The 15,884-nt window shown below is 43.6% G+C and overlaps 1 non-coding gene across 1 annotated transcript; it reads left to right on the top strand.

Annotated features, from left to right (window-relative positions):
• Positions 1–12,127: 12,127 nt before the first annotated feature.
• Positions 12,128–12,202, top strand: Trnas-cga. Its single transcript has one exon. It is a non-coding gene; the product is annotated as a tRNA-Ser (tRNA).
• The last annotated feature ends 3,682 nt before the right edge of the window (positions 12,203–15,884 follow it).

Here is a 15,884-nt window from a genome sequence, read left to right on the forward strand (position 1 = left end):
CAATGACTTGACAGGTGTACTCAGGTGTATTATCATAATAGATACACAACTTGCAGTACAAAAGGCACGAACGAGAGAGATCCATGTCACATAATAGTTAATTGTTATTCTTACCTTGCAGCAAAACTGACAAATAAGGTGAAACCTTATTTCATAAATATTTGAATTTCGACTGGAGGCTTTCTCCTAAAGCAAATTATATTACACGTTTTGTTAGTTTACGTAATGTATTATGTCACCATTACGTTACAAAATGTTTCCAATTTTTTTCTGATGGTGTAGGCAGCCATCCATGACACTTTATATACAAGTTCTGTAAACTTACTCAGTGTATACCACTTTGATGTTATATTCCTCCTGTTAATTCCAACGTTAAGCAAAAGTGTGATCCTCTTACATTAGTTGTAATTGACGTGATGCAGCGCAGACCGCCATCTGGTGGCCTCTCACCACTAGCTTCCGTTATACTCGAAAACAATTCGCTGTTTACTTTGTCGCAAACTACATGGCATTACGCTATTCTTACTGAAAGCTGTACATATATTATGATAGCACGCATGGCACATCATTTTAATACCTCGACTTTCTTATGGTATGATTTTGTATTTAAAGTTTACTTATTAGAGGTATTCATTATCATGTTTTGATTCTGGATTTTATCTATTCATGTAAACAGAACTTTATGAGCGTTATTATTGTACAACATTCTGTACAGTCCTAATATGACAGAGGAGTTTAAGTATTGTATGACGTAACTACCACTGCCCAGTTTTATGGACTGTAATTTTCGTCATTGAGTACTAGTGTATAACCTACTATATTTTCTTTTATTTTTACAGATCTGAAGATGGCAGTATATATATTGCTGAAATTAGTACTGAAGCACCCACCCAGAAAGAGAGGAGGAAACTAAATTAAACTTCACGGTCTGAGAGATTGCGTGATGCTATTTTCTTTAAGGGACAGAAAAGTGTTAGTTGATTTACTTAACCTTGAGAAGGCTACATACAATTGTCCATGAGTAAAGACGAGGTTTTTAAACACAATCCTGCTTTTTGAAGCGTTTCTCCCTGGGACTTGTTTATAGTGATCACAAATGTAACTCTAATAGGAAACATTCTTCCTGTCAATTGCTTGGACAAAGGGTGTTACATTTATCCTTGATATTGCAACAGTTTTCCCAGTGTCAACCAGATGCGCATTAATTGCAAATTAATTGAGCTTTGTTACAACCACGCGTGCTCCAACGACTAAACCCTGTTTAGCGTTCAGGTTTCTTGTCAACATGGCAGCAGTGCTCTTCTTCACTATAAGTTTATGTTATTTTGTCGGAGACTGACATGCTGAGCCAGTGGCTGTGTACAAAATGTAGGTTCACTCTTACAGAGACGACAACAGCCACTTCTTACAACGCTATTTATTTATTTAATTTTACCGGTTTCGAACCGAAAGGTTCATCTCCAGACGGCTTTTTCACGTTAAGATACATTTTACATTAGTAAAATTCACAAAAAGTGAAAGCTAATGTAAAGTGTATCTTAACGTAAACTAGCCGTCTGAAGCTGAACCTTTCGGTTCGAAAACGGTAACGGCGCTGTTTAAACAAATAACTAGCATTGTAAAACTTGGCTGGTCTCTTTTGTCTTCTCTCTAAGAGTCAACCTATCTAAGTTTATGTGGAGGTAATCCTGATAGATTTAATGAAAAAAAGAATTCTACATGATATTTGTAGTTTCGGAAAGTACACTCCTGGAAATGGAAAAAAGAACACATTGACACCGGTGTGTCAGACCCACCATACTTGCTCCGGACACTGCGAGAGGGCTGTACAAGCAATGATCACATGCACGGCACAGCGGACACACCAGGAACCGCGGTGTTGGCCGTCGAATGGCGCTAGCTGCGCAGCATTTGTGCACCGCCGCCGTCAGTGTCAGCCAGATTGCCGTGGCATACGGAGCACCATCGCAGTCTTTAACACTGGTAGCATGCCGCGACAGCGTGGACGTGAACCGTATGTGCAGTTGACGGACTTTGAGCGAGGGTGTATAGTGGGCATGCGGGAGGCCGGGTGGACGTACCGCCGAATTGCTCAACACGTGGGGCGTGAGGTCTCCACAGTACATCGATGTTGTCGCCAGTGGTCGGCGGAAGGTGCACGTGCCCGTCGACCTGGGACCGGGCCGCAGCGACGCACGGATGCACGCCAAGACCGTAGGACCCTACGCAGTCCCGTAGGGGACCGCACCGCCACTTCCCAGCAAATTAGGGACACTGTTGCTCCTGGGCTATCGGCGGGGACCATTCGCAACCGTCTCCATGAAGCTGGGCTACGGTCCCGCACACCGTTAGGCCGTCTTCCGCTCACGCCCCAACATCGTGCAGCCCGCCTCCAGTGGTGTCGCGACAGGCGTGAATGGAGGGACGAATGGAGACGTGTCGTCTTCAGCGATGAGAGTCGCTTCTGCCTTGGTGCCAATGATGGTCGTATGCGTGTTTGGCGCCGTGCAGGTGAGCGCCACAATGAGGAATGCATACGACCGAGGCACACAGGGCCAACACCCGGCATCATGGTGTGGGGAGCGATCTCCTACACTGGCCGTACACCACTGGTGACCGTCGAGGGGACACTGAATAGTGCACGGTACATCCAAACCGTCATCGAACCCATCGTTCTACCATTCCTAGACCGGCAAGGGAACTTGCTGTTCCAACAGGACAATGCACGTCCGCATGTATCCCGTGCCACCCAACGTGCTCTAGAAGGTGTAAGTCAACTACCCTGGCCAGCAAGATCTCCGGATCTGTCCCCCATTGAGCATGTTTGGGACTGGATGAAGCGTCATCTCACGCGGTCTGCACGTCCAGCACGAACGCTGGTCCAACTGAGGCGCCAGGTGGAAATGGCATGGCAAGCCGTTCCACAGGACTACATCCAGCATCTGTACGATCGTCTCCATGGGAGAATAGCAGCCTGCATTGCTGCTTAAGGTGGATATACACGGTACTAGTGCCGACATTGTGCATGCTCTGTTGCCTGCGTCTATGTGCCTGTGGTTCTGTCAGTGTGATCATGTGATGTATCTGACCCCAGGAATGTGTCAATAAAGTTTCCCCTTCCTGGGACAATGAATTCACGGTGTTCTTATTTCAATTTCCAGGAGTGTATATTCGCTTAGAAGAGTCAGTTTGTACAACAGGCAGAAGTAATGGACTACGCAATGGTCTCGGTTGTAATCTGTGACAATGATGTATACAAATAATCCAGTTAATACGCATTTTGAAACAAATACAAGGTGTGCAACTTTGCTTCTGCCGTTTTTTCCCCCTCAAATGACGCTTTAATGAAACAAATTTGTTACACACGTATCATTCAAAGCATTTTCCATCGATTGCCACTACTTTCTCCCATCTTTCGGACAGTGTACGAATCCCGCGACGAAAAAATTGTTCATCTTTTGAAGCGATCCACGAATCGATCCAATTTGTGACTTCTTCAGGAGATCGGAAATGTTGGTTAGCCAGGCAATGCACCATTGATCTAAACAGATGATAGACAGAGGGAACAATGTCTGGAGAATACGGCGGGTGGGATAGGACTTCCCATTTTAACGTTTCCAAGTAAGTTTTGACCTCTTTTGCAACCTGGGGTCGAGCGTTGTCGTGCTGCAAAATTACTTTATCGTACCTCTCGCTGTATTGCCGCCGTTTGTCTTTTAATGCTCTGCTCAAACGCATTAATTGCGTTCGATAACGAGCACCTCGGTTTTAACACCTTATAATACACGACGCCGAGCTGGTCCCACCAAATGCAGAGCATGATCTTTGAGCCTTGAATATTCGGTCTGGCCGACGTCGTGGAAGCATGGCCGCGATATCCCCATGATTGTTTGCGTTTAGGGTCATCACAATGAACCCATTTTTCGTCCCCGGTCACAATGCGATGCAGAAATCCCTTCCGTTTTTGCCTCTGAGGCAACTGTTCACAAACACACAAACGCCGTTCAACGTCTCTTGGTTTCAGCTCACACGAGACCCAAGTTCCTTCTTTCTGAATCATGCCCATAGCCTTGAGACGTTTTGAAATGGCTTGTTGTGTCACTCCCTCTAATCGTGCCAATTCTTCTTGTTTTTGACGCGAGTCTTCACTCGCACTGTCTCCAATGCTGCATCTTCGAAAACATTCTCTCTTCCACCACTATGCCGATCTACGACGTTAGAATCACTGTTCTTGAAGCGTTGAAACCACACACGACACGTTCTTTCTCAAATTTCGCCCTTACCATACGTACCTGAGAGCATTCGATGAGACCCAGCTGCTGTTTTCTTCACACTGAAACAAAACAGTAACACCTCCCGCAAATGACGAGAATTAGTCTCGTAAACTGACATTTTCAATCAAGAACAGCTTTGTTATGCAGACACAAATCAAATAATGTTAGAATGAGGTTTTGTTGACCGAGGTCCAAGCCAACTGCCTGACGTCTGCGATCTGTTTCTTTCGACCGCTACTTACCGTTGTCGCCAACTATTGGTAAACGGTGTAAGCAAAGTTGTACACCTTGTTAAACGAGGCAACATGGCAGTATGCGCCCACTTGTCAGTACGATGTTGAACCCCGCTGGTCTGAACGCGTGAGTTGATTCGGTTGGGAAGTGTGTCCCAAAGCCATGGTATCCTCTGAAGGGGAAGGCTGGCGCACAATTGTTCTGACTGGTTCTTGATATTCTGAATATTAGCACGGAGAGGGAGAGGAGGTTCGAATTGGTCCCACACACGTTCTGTCAGAGACCGACGGGGGATCTTGTTCACCACAGCAGCATCTCAGCGTAATGCAGACAGTTCATAGACACGTATACCTTGTCTAGATAATCATTGTCCTGTTGGAAAATGGCACCGTAATGCTGTCGCATGAGAGGTACCTGATACAGCCGTATCGATACTTGCCAGCAGCTCATCGCTGATGCAAAGATTTTAGCCTCATACGAATCAGTACGTGCACCCACCTATGAGAAAACATCTTAAGGTGTCGCGAATCAAGCAAGACGGCGGTCGCAAGGCACAGGGGGCGCTGATCCTAAAGTCGGCAGCAAACACTTTCGTGTCGCTGAGGTCACGTGATGGATCGCCGGGCCTGTGTTGTCAAGCAGGCCGACGATCTGTCGAGTCACTTGTGGATGGACAGGTCCTTGCGTTGCTGATTGCTCGGGACTGAGGTGACAAGCTGCACCTATCCACCTATCGACTTGTGCACTGGACTTCTTTCTAATATCAGTGAGCCTGCTCGTTTCGTTTTTTTTTTTTTTTTTTTCGGCTGAGGCTCCTTGGGTCAGTCTCTGTCAGACTATATTTACTTGGGGATTTCTTGTAATACTGCTAGAATGCATGCGCCCACTCATGTGGTCTTTAAAAAAGGCGGCACGAATGACATGTGTGCACGGTGAAATTATTGGAAGCAGTTGTTTGTGTGCCTAAAGTAGCCATGTTGAGGTGCTCTCAGAAGATACTGAAGTTTCATACCCTTCAGCTGTGTCTCTCCTCTGTTGTAGAATCCTACGAAAATTGGTTGGCATTAAGCGTGGGCCGGCCGGAGTGGCCGTGCGGTTCTAGGCGCTTCAGTCTGGAACCGCGTGACCGCTACGGTCGCAGGTTCGAATCCTGCCTGGAGCATGGATATGTGTGATGTCCTTAGGTTAGTTAGGATTAAGTAGTTCTAAGTTCTAGGGGACTGATGACCATAGATGTTAAGTCCCATAGTGCTCAGAGCCATTTGAACCATTAAGCGTGGGCATGATGCAAGGTTTAAGTCCTGCAGTATTACGTACCGGTGGCGACCCTTCGCACTCATCGGTGCTGCGGAAAGTTAAGTTAAGAGTGCTATAAGATTTTGCCCAGTTACAGGACAGCTCCTACGAACTTTTATATGTATTTACTTTGTGACGGGTTGATAAAACCCATTCTTAATATGTTCTGTTTTCCTTATTTTCTACTATTATGTTTTGTGTTTTGTATGTTAAATTTGTTTGGAAAATGGCGAGTTCCCACTGGGCGAAACTCAGCAGAATTCATTACTTATTTGCCTGTGAATTACTTCTGTAACGTAATCGATAGCAGCTTAACGAATTAAGAAATTTCTAAGTGCTGTGGTTATTTTTCTTAAAATAGGGCAGAGTCCGATGCCTAGTTTTGTGCGGACTGTGTGTTTTAAAAAACAGCGACTTCCCCTTAGTTTCTTGTTACGTAGCAGATTAAGAAATTTTCATAGTTAGATAGTTGTATGAATTTTAAAAAGGCTAAAGTTAATTAATTGTATGCTTCATGTTCATTTTGTATCAAACTGTTATCATCAGATGGGCAGAGCTCGGAACGCTTAATGAATAAAAAAATAGTCACAAACCGTCCTGCAGCAATTACTTCGCGTCCAACCAGCCATTTTAAAGCCATTTTTATTTTTGTGATTACAATAGACACACGCCCCTACCGCGATTTTCAGTCACGTCTTCGATACCTAATTCGCTCTGATGGCCGTCTTACCTATAAGAGAGAATTTCGTCTCCATTCATTTACATGCCTTCTGATGGTGTATATGTGTACGATATTACGTTGATATCTGACATGTCTTCAAAGTACTTCACATTTATTGCCAGGCAGTGTAATTAACTAAGCTCTTTTAAATGCGGTCGTAGGCCTGAAGACTATGTCTTTGTAAGTGTGTCATGGGGAGAATGCGTTACGAAGCCTGTCTTCCCGGTATCTTCCATTAGTGCGGAGCTTTTACCTTTCCGGCTCGCCTTATCCTATATTCCTAACGTTTTCTAGTTACATCTGCAAATTCAAAGTCCTTGCCGGATGGTTTGTTGATATGTCGTGTCCCGACAGAGGAGCTATCAGCAGCTTTGACGAATGTATGGCCTACGTACCTCAATCAGGTCATTCATTGACAATCTGAGCTGAGGTCCACTATGTGACACCGAGCGAGGTGGCGCAGTGGTTACACACTGGACTCGCATTCGGAAGGACGACGGTTCAATCCCGCGTCCGGCCATCCTGATTTAGGTTTTCCGTGATTTCCCTAAATCACTCCAGGCAAATGCCGGGATGGTTCCTCTGAAAGGGCACGGCCGACTTCCTTCCCCATCCTTCCCTCATCCGATGAGACCGATGACCACGCTGTCTGGTCTCCTTCCCCAAACCAACCAACCAACCAACCACTATGTGACAATTAATGGAGTGAGAGGGAAAATATACCTCACGAAGCTTTACGCATGTGAGTTTGGAACAGAGAGGAGAAGTTGTTGGCTTTGTAGGAAGTGAATAAGAGTGAAAACACTTATGGATTCAATTTAGGAGGAATTTATTTCTCAGTAGTTCAGCCATATTTTGAGAGATTTCTTACAATGCCTTTACATCTTTTCAACTCAATGAGTGCATCCTACCACTCTATACGCGAATTCTTTCCTGCAACTGCCGTATCCTGACTAGATAATCTGAAAAAGGAAATGCTACGGCTCAGTCTAGATATAGGGGCAGGGGGTCAGTGAAGTGAAATGGAAAAAAAGACAAAGATTTCTGGTCAGATGAGTATAGGGTAATATCAACAGCAGGAGAACATTTTATAATGGCAGTGGGATTCGTTACGGATAAGAAGGTAGGACAGAGCGTGAGTTACTGTGAGCAGTTCAGTGACAGATTTGTAGTAATCAGGCACGCAGCTGTGGCCGAGCGGTTCTAGGCGCTTCAGTCTGGTACCGTGCTACCGCTACGGTCGCAGGTTCGAATCCTGCCTCGGGCATGGATGTGTGTGATGTCCTTAGGGTAGTAGGTTTAAGTAGTTCTAATTTCTAGGGGACTGACGACCTCAGATGTTAAGTCCCATATTGCTCAGAGGCATTTGAACCATTTTGTACTCATCAGAATCGATAGCAAACTGACAACGGTAATTCAGGTATACACGCCGACGTCGCAAGCTGAAGATGAAAATATAGAGAAAGTATATGACGATGCTGAAGGAGTAATACCGTACAAAAAAGGAGGAGGCTGGAATGCGGTTGCAGGAGAAGGAGTAGATGAAAGGGAAACAAAAGAACATTGACTTGATATTAGAAATGAGAGATGAGAAAGACTAACTGAATTCTGTTTTAAATTTCAGCTAGTAGTAGCGAATACACTGTTCAAGAATCAGGAGTGGTGGAGATACACTTGCGAAAAACTAGAGATACGGGAAGGTTTCCGTTAGACTACATCATGGTCAGACAGAGATTCCGAAATGAGATACTGGATTGTAAGGCGTACCCAAGAACAGACATAGACTCAGATCACAATTTAGTTGTTATAAAGAGCAGAGTGAAGTTTAAGTGACTAGTCAGGAAGAATCAATGCGCAAAGCAGTGGAACACGGAAGTGCTAAGGGATGACAAGGTACGCTTGAAGTTCTCTGAAGCTATAGATACTGCGTTAAAGAATAGCTCAGTATGTAGTTGAGTTTAAGAGGAATGGACATCTCTAAAAAGGGCTGTCACATATGTTGGAAACGAAATCACATGAATGAAGAAGGTAACTGCGAAGAAACCAAGGGTAAAAGAAGAGTTGATCGACGAAAGAAGGAAGTAGAAAAATATTCAGGGGAATTCAGGAATACGGACATACAAATCACTTAGGAATGAAATACATCGGAAGTGCAAGGAAGCTAAGGCGAAATGTCTCCATGAAAAAATGCGAAGAAATAAAAAAGGAAAGATTTGTCGGAATGACTGACTCAACATATACAAAAGAAAACAGAACTTACCGTGAAATTAAAAGCAAGGGTCGTGACGTTAAGAGTGCAACGGGAATTCCCCTTTTAAATGCAGAGTAGGGTTCGGATATGTGAAAAGTGTGGTGTCACCGCCAGACACCACACTTGCTAGGTGGTAGCTTTTAAATCGGCCGCGGTCCGCTAGTATACGACGCACCCGCGTGTCGCCACTGTCAGTAATTGCAGACCGAGCGCCACCACACGGCAGGTCTAGAGAGATACTTACTAGCACTCGCCCCAGTTGTACGGACGACTTAGCTAGCGATGCAACTCTGACGAAGCCTCGTTTATTTGCAGAGAAGATAGTTAGAATAGCCTTCAGCTAAGTCAATGGCTACGACCTAGCAAGGCGCCATGGCAATTGATAGTTATCGTATGAAGCATGTCTCATCAAGAACGATGTATACAAATGATGGATTAAAGTTAAGTATTCCAGCAGCTACGTACTTTTCTTTATAGCATTCATTACGTATCCTGTTTCAGACCTCACGCCAGCCTGCTTGAGTTTAACGCGTGCATTTCGGCCTTCTCTATCTACACAACAAAAAGAGTATATTGTAAGCCTCTATGACGGGGAGGACCTGTCTGTGACATGATATAAGAAATAGGAGTGATATAGAAGAGAAAGCTGATCCAGTATTATAATTTGAGAGAGGTTTGGAAGACCGCAGGAGCTGACATGTGCGAGAATTATCGTACACTCAGCTTAACATCTCATGCCTTCAAGTTGCTGACAAGAATAATATACGGAAAAATAGAAAAGAAAGTAGAGATGTGCTAGTGACGATCAGATCGGCTTCAGGAAAGGTAAAAACACAAAAGAGGCAGTTCTGACGTTGCAGTTGAAAATGGAAACAAAACGAAAGAAAAATCAGCGTTTGACAAGGTAAACTGGTGAAAGATGTTCAAAAGTCCGAGATAAACATGGGTAAGCTACAAGGAAAGACGGGTAATATGCAGTATGTACAAGAGCCAAGAGGGAACAATCAAAATGGAAGATCAAGAACGAAGTGCTCGGATTAAAAAGTGAGTATGACATGGATGTAATGCTCCGATTAAAAGGGTGTATGGAGTGGATGTAGTATTCTATCCTCAGTAAAAGTGAAGAAGAATTACAGGATGTGTTGAATGGAATGAACATTCTAACGAATACAAAATACGGATCGAGAGAATATCAAAGAAACACGAAAATAGTGAACAGTAACAAAAATAAGAAAAGTAAGAAACTTAACATCTGTGTTGGTGATCAGGAAGTAGATGAAATTTAGGAATTCAGCTCACTGGGCAACAAAATAAGCAATGACGGAAGGAGCGAAGAGGATATGAAAAACAGGATAGCACTGGAAAAAAGGGCATTCATGGCCAAGATAATTCTGCTAGTCTCAAACATAAGCCTTAATCCGAGCAAAAAATTCTAAGAATTTACGTTCGGAGCGCAGCAATGTATGGTAGTGAAATATGAACTGTGGAACAACCGGAAAAGAGGAGAATGGAATCATTTGAAATGTCATGCTAAAGAAGAATTTTAAAACATTAAGTGGATTGATAAGGTATGCAATAATGAGGTTCCGCGCAGAATCGGCGAGGAAAGAAATATGTGGGAAACACCGACAAGAAGAAGGGACAGAATGATGGGACATCTGTTAAGAAATCAGGGAATGAATTTCATGGCGCTAGAGTGAACTGTAGATAGTAAAAACTATAGCGGAAGGCAAAGATTTTAAACGTCCAGCAAATAATTTAGGACATAGGAGTCAAGTGCTACTGTGAGATGAAGAGGTTGGCACAGGAGAGAAATTCGTGGCGGGCCGCATCAGACCAGTCAAATATATATTATACACACATCAAAAAATGTGTTGCATGACCTCGATTCCGAGAGTTCCGGAACCTGCACAGATAACTGGAATGGAGATCAACATAAACATCATTTCCGCCATTTTATTGCTCATGAAAACCACACATTATGAGTTCTACCACCGTACAGCGATACCTTCAGAGTTGGCGGTAAAGATTGCTGTAGACTCTGGTACCTCTAATACCCAGTAGCACGTCGTCTTGCATTGATGCAAGCCTGTATTCGTCGTGGCATATTATCCACAAGTTCATCAAGGCACTGTTGGTCAAGATTGTCCCACTCCTCAACGGCGATTTGGCGTAGATCCCTCAGAGTGGTTGGTTGGTTACGTTGTCCATAAGCAGCACTTTTCAATCTATCCCAGGCATGTTCGATAGGATTCATGTCTGGAGAACATGCTGGCCTCTCTAGTCGAGCGATGTCGTTATCCTGAAGGAAGTCATTCACAAGATGTGCACGATGGGGCGCGAATTGTCGCCCATGAAGACGAATGACTCCCCAATATGCTGCCGATATGGAAGCGCTATCGGCTGGAGGATGACATTCACGTATCGTACAGACGTTACGGCGTCTTCCATGACCACCAGCGGCGTACGTCAGCCCCACATAATGCCACACCAAAACAGCAGGGAACCTACACTTTGCTGCACTCGCTGGACAGTGTGTCTCATGCGTTCAGCCTGACCGGGTTGCCTCCAAACATGTCTCCGACGACTATCTTATTGAAGGCATATGCGACACTCATTGGTGAAGAGAACGTGATGCCAATACTGAGCGCCCCATTCGGCATGCTGTTGGGCCCCTCTGTACTGCGCTGCATGCTATCGTGGTTGCGAAGATGCACCTCGCCATGGACGTTGGGAGTGAAGTTGCGCATCATGCAGCCTATTGCGCACAGTTTGAGTCGTAACACGACGTCCTGTGGCTGCACAAAAAGCATTATTCACACGATGGCGTAACTGTCAGGGTTCCTCCGAGCCATAATCTGTAGCTGTCGGCCATCCAATGCAGTAGTAGCGCTTGGGCGGTCTGAGAGAGGCATGTCATCGACAGTTCCTGTCTCTCTGTATCTCCTTCAAGTCCGAACAACATCGCTTTGGTTCACTCCGAGAGGCCTGGACACTTCCCTCATTGAGATTCCTTCCTGGCACAAAGTAACAATGCGGACGCGATGGAACCGCGGTAGTGACCATCTAGGCATGGTTGAACTACAGACAACATGAACCGTACACCTCCTTCCTGGTGGAATGACTGGAACTGATCGGCTGTCAGACCCTCTCCGGCTAATAAGCAAAGGGACTGCGTCTGTGATACAAAATCCATAGTCTATGTCTATGTGGCTAAGCCATGTCTCCGCAGTATCCTTTCTTTCAGGAGTGCTAGTTCTGCATGGTTCGCAGGAGAGCTTCTGTAAAGTTTGGAAGGTAGGAGACGAGGTACTGGCAAAAGTAAAGCTGTGAGGAGCGGTCGTGAGTCGTGTTTCGGTAGCTCAGTTGGTAGAGCAGTTGCCCGCGAAAGGCAAAGGTCCCGAGTTCGAGTCTCGGTCGGGCACACAGTTTTAATCTGCCAGGAAGTTTCATATCAGCGCACACTCCGCTGTAGAGTGAAAATCTCATTCTGGAAACATCCCCCACGCTGTGGCTAAGCCATCTCCGCAGTATCCTTTCTTTCAGGAGTGCTGGTTCTGCATGGTTCGCAGGAGAGCTTCTGTAAAGTTTGGAAGGTAGGAGACGAGGTACTGGCAAAAGTAAAGCTGTGAGGACCGGTCGTGAGTCGTGCTTCGGTAGCTCAGTTGGTAGAGCACTTGCCCGCGAAAGGCAAAGGTCCCGAATTCGAGTCTCGGTCGGGCACACAGTTTTAATCTGCCAGGAAGTTTTATATCAGCGCACACTCCGCTGCAGAGTGAAAATCTCATTCTGGGAACTTTTTTAATATTTGTGTATAACTAAAAAAAAACCTCAAAAATCTGCACAGCACTCACTGTCAGAGATGAACGCTCTGTTTGCATTCCGTTCCAACAATACACAATCAAGTACTTAAAAAGCACAATGGAAGGCAGGTGTGACAGTTGTTGTTCCTCTTTGTATTCTGACGCACAGAAAATGCCAGCTATTACTCGTTGGTTCTTCCTGAGCCAATGTCTACAGAACTTATCCTTTTCTAATGAGCGAAATATTTACAGAACCTTCTATAACGTTCTCAAACCTTCTGGCTCTATGCCAGCGTCACCTTGATACCGGAGCATGATGTCCTCGCCCAGCAACTACAACACCACTGTTTTCTCAACAGGCAGTCTACAAATCCGACTTCTACCTGATACCAAACCTTGTGGTCTCAATATTACTCTTAATAAAGTTTCTCACCTTTCGCCACAGACGTGCTTGAATGTTACATTAATAAAATTCGGTATCTACGACACATACCCCCTAAAATAATGAGCCATAAACTAATATACATTTACAAATACATTTGTTTTTACATGATATTTCTTATAACCTGGTTAGATGCTACCCATGCTTCTTTTCTGTTCTTCAAGCAAACCTTACCTTCTGCTTCATGAGGTTGACTCTCGTAAATGACATCAGCTGTCCTTCTTAGTGAGTACAGTCGGCTTTATCAACTGCAGTAGTCTTCAAACATACTGACTGGCAACAATTTTCGTCGCGGAAACAGGTTGTAGAAAAATACGTATCTAGAACACGGGCACTGTGATCAAAAGCAAACTATAGTTAGTTTATGATCATGTATGTGGCTGTATAATAGTGTTGGACTCTTCTCTTATGGTCCATGTCCCTTCGCTGTTTGTCAGTAATTTTCCAGATACCTATAGGTCGTCTAAAGCAATCAGTACACATCTTAAAAATAATTCTAATAGAACCTCCGATATATTTTTTTCCGTTTCTTCTAATAAGCGCATGGGAAATCGTACTTAACAATGTGTGGCGCTAGGATTCCTTTTCGTGCATGGACCACGGTACTTATTAACTATTTGTACTCAGTACTTAATTGTTTGAACAATGAGACGTATTGAATCACCTGTTCAATGATGGTGACGAACGTGGCTATTCTCTTTGGGTCTTGGATATATTCATACCATTCTTCAGTATTTGCTCAGTTGTTGCTATATAGATTACAATATGATTGAACCTAGACATTGTTGCTCTCATCCGGCGATATTACTATCAGTTTCATTACTTAAAAAATTTCATTTCGTTCTATCGTTATTGAATTTACTTAATCTTTCTCTGCACTCTTGGGAAGCCTTGTTTCCTGCTTCGGCCACTTCTTAGAACTTCTCGTCAAGCATTCTCATGTTCACTTATGTCACAATTTTTCATTTTCTGATTCCTCTCTAACGTGTTTGTTGTTTAATAATAAAGCTTCATCTGGTTTGGATCTAATATATCTGCTTATTTCTAGGAATCTTAAGTGTCACATTGAGTACGTCTACTGTAATTGCTCTATACGGTCCTTGCAATTGTGCACCTAGCTTCTTAGAATGACCGCTTCATACAGCCTCATCATACAAAAAGCTTATATCCTTTCATAAACATTCTAGGATGCTCCGCCTTGTCATAGTGAGCCTTACTCATTTCTTTCGTCTCTTTTATCCTTTTTATTGTTACTCGGCGTGTTTCCTGCATTCTAGTTCACAACTAATATATATAATCATCATCATTATGTCCCACAATTCTTTTTTTTTTTTTCTTTAAGGAACGTTCACTTTTCTCCTGAACATTAACTGTAGTGCTGCGTTCCCAGAGCTACTATGCAGTTTTCTGTTAAAAGCAAAAGTAGTATATGGTATCCATAGATGACAATTACTATCGTTCTCTGTTTTGAAGTATAGCAAATATTCCACCATCAGTCTGGTGTATTCTTTCGATTGCCGCACTCGTGTGTGTATGACACGCTGTGTTGTGGATGTTGTGGGTCCTTAATAATTTACACCCTCTCTTGAAAATTACGCTAAAAAATCGACACCTTGTCAGTGAGCGTTACTGACGGAATTCCGCACCTCAGCACGATTTCTTCTACATATTTCTGTGCCACTGTCTTAGTGTCCTGCCTCTCGATTGGCAGCGCTACCGTGAACTTGCTCACGTCATATTGGTATGTAAAGAAGTACCGTTTGCCAGTTGTGGTTTTATCTAACAGATCTACAGTGTCCATGTTACATTTTTTCAAATACTGTCGTCAATGCGTTTGTAATAAGTAGAGGCATATTTTTCTTGTTCTGAGTGAGTTTACTCCTTTCACTCTTGTCACCCTTTTTAATGTATTCTTTTACGTCTCTTTTCATGTCTTTCCACTGCTTATAATTATTTTTTCAGTCTAATATCCTTTGCATCCCATTGCGATTCATCTAACGAATTGTCATGCATTTCCTTCATGATTTCGGCCGTATCTTCTGTGGTAATGTCCTCGTTTTCTTCTTCCTGTTCTACATTTTCTGTAACCACTCTTACGTCTCCTGTACGTTTAATTATATCTTATAAATCATCAGACTGTATTCGACTTAACTCATTTGCATTTGAATTAAGCTTTCCAGGTTTGTACACAATGTTATAAGAGCTCTGGTTTCAAGCGCCATTCCAGTAATCTTCACATTGGATATTTGACACTAAAATCCACATCAATAGCTTGTAATCTGTTACTGTGCTAAAATGTCTCCCATGGACATACAAACTGAGCTGCTTCGTTGCTCAAACGATTGCTAAGCACTCTAACACAGTTGTAGAATTGCTCCATTCGGCCTTATTCAGTCAAAGTGAAGCACAAGCGATTGGAAAATCAGCACCTGCCTTGCCTTGTGACAATTGCTTCCAGTGCTTCTTGTCTGGACTCAGTAGTCACAATAAATGGTTTCTTGAAATCTGGTTAACTCAGTATGGGAGGATTTATTCATCTCTCTCCCACTTTCTCATATGTCGCATGCTGGTGATCTCCCCATTTGTATGCTACTACGGTCTTCAGCAATTTATGTAATGAATTTCCAATTTTACTGAACTTTGTAATAAACTGACTGTAGTATCCAGCAAGCCCTAATACCCTAATTCGTTCTTGGATTTCGGAACTGGGAAATTTTTTTACCTTTTCGACATTACTCTCTTGTGACTCTACACCTTTGTCCATTATTTTGTGCCCTAAGAATATTGCCTCCTTTCTCAAGAATTCGCATTTCTCTGGTTGTAACTTTATCCTATGTGCTCTTAATCTGTTCAAGATTTTCAG

Source organism: Schistocerca americana, chromosome 4, assembly GCF_021461395.2.
Source record: "Schistocerca americana isolate TAMUIC-IGC-003095 chromosome 4, iqSchAmer2.1, whole genome shotgun sequence".
NCBI classification, from domain to species: domain Eukaryota; kingdom Metazoa; phylum Arthropoda; class Insecta; order Orthoptera; family Acrididae; genus Schistocerca; species Schistocerca americana.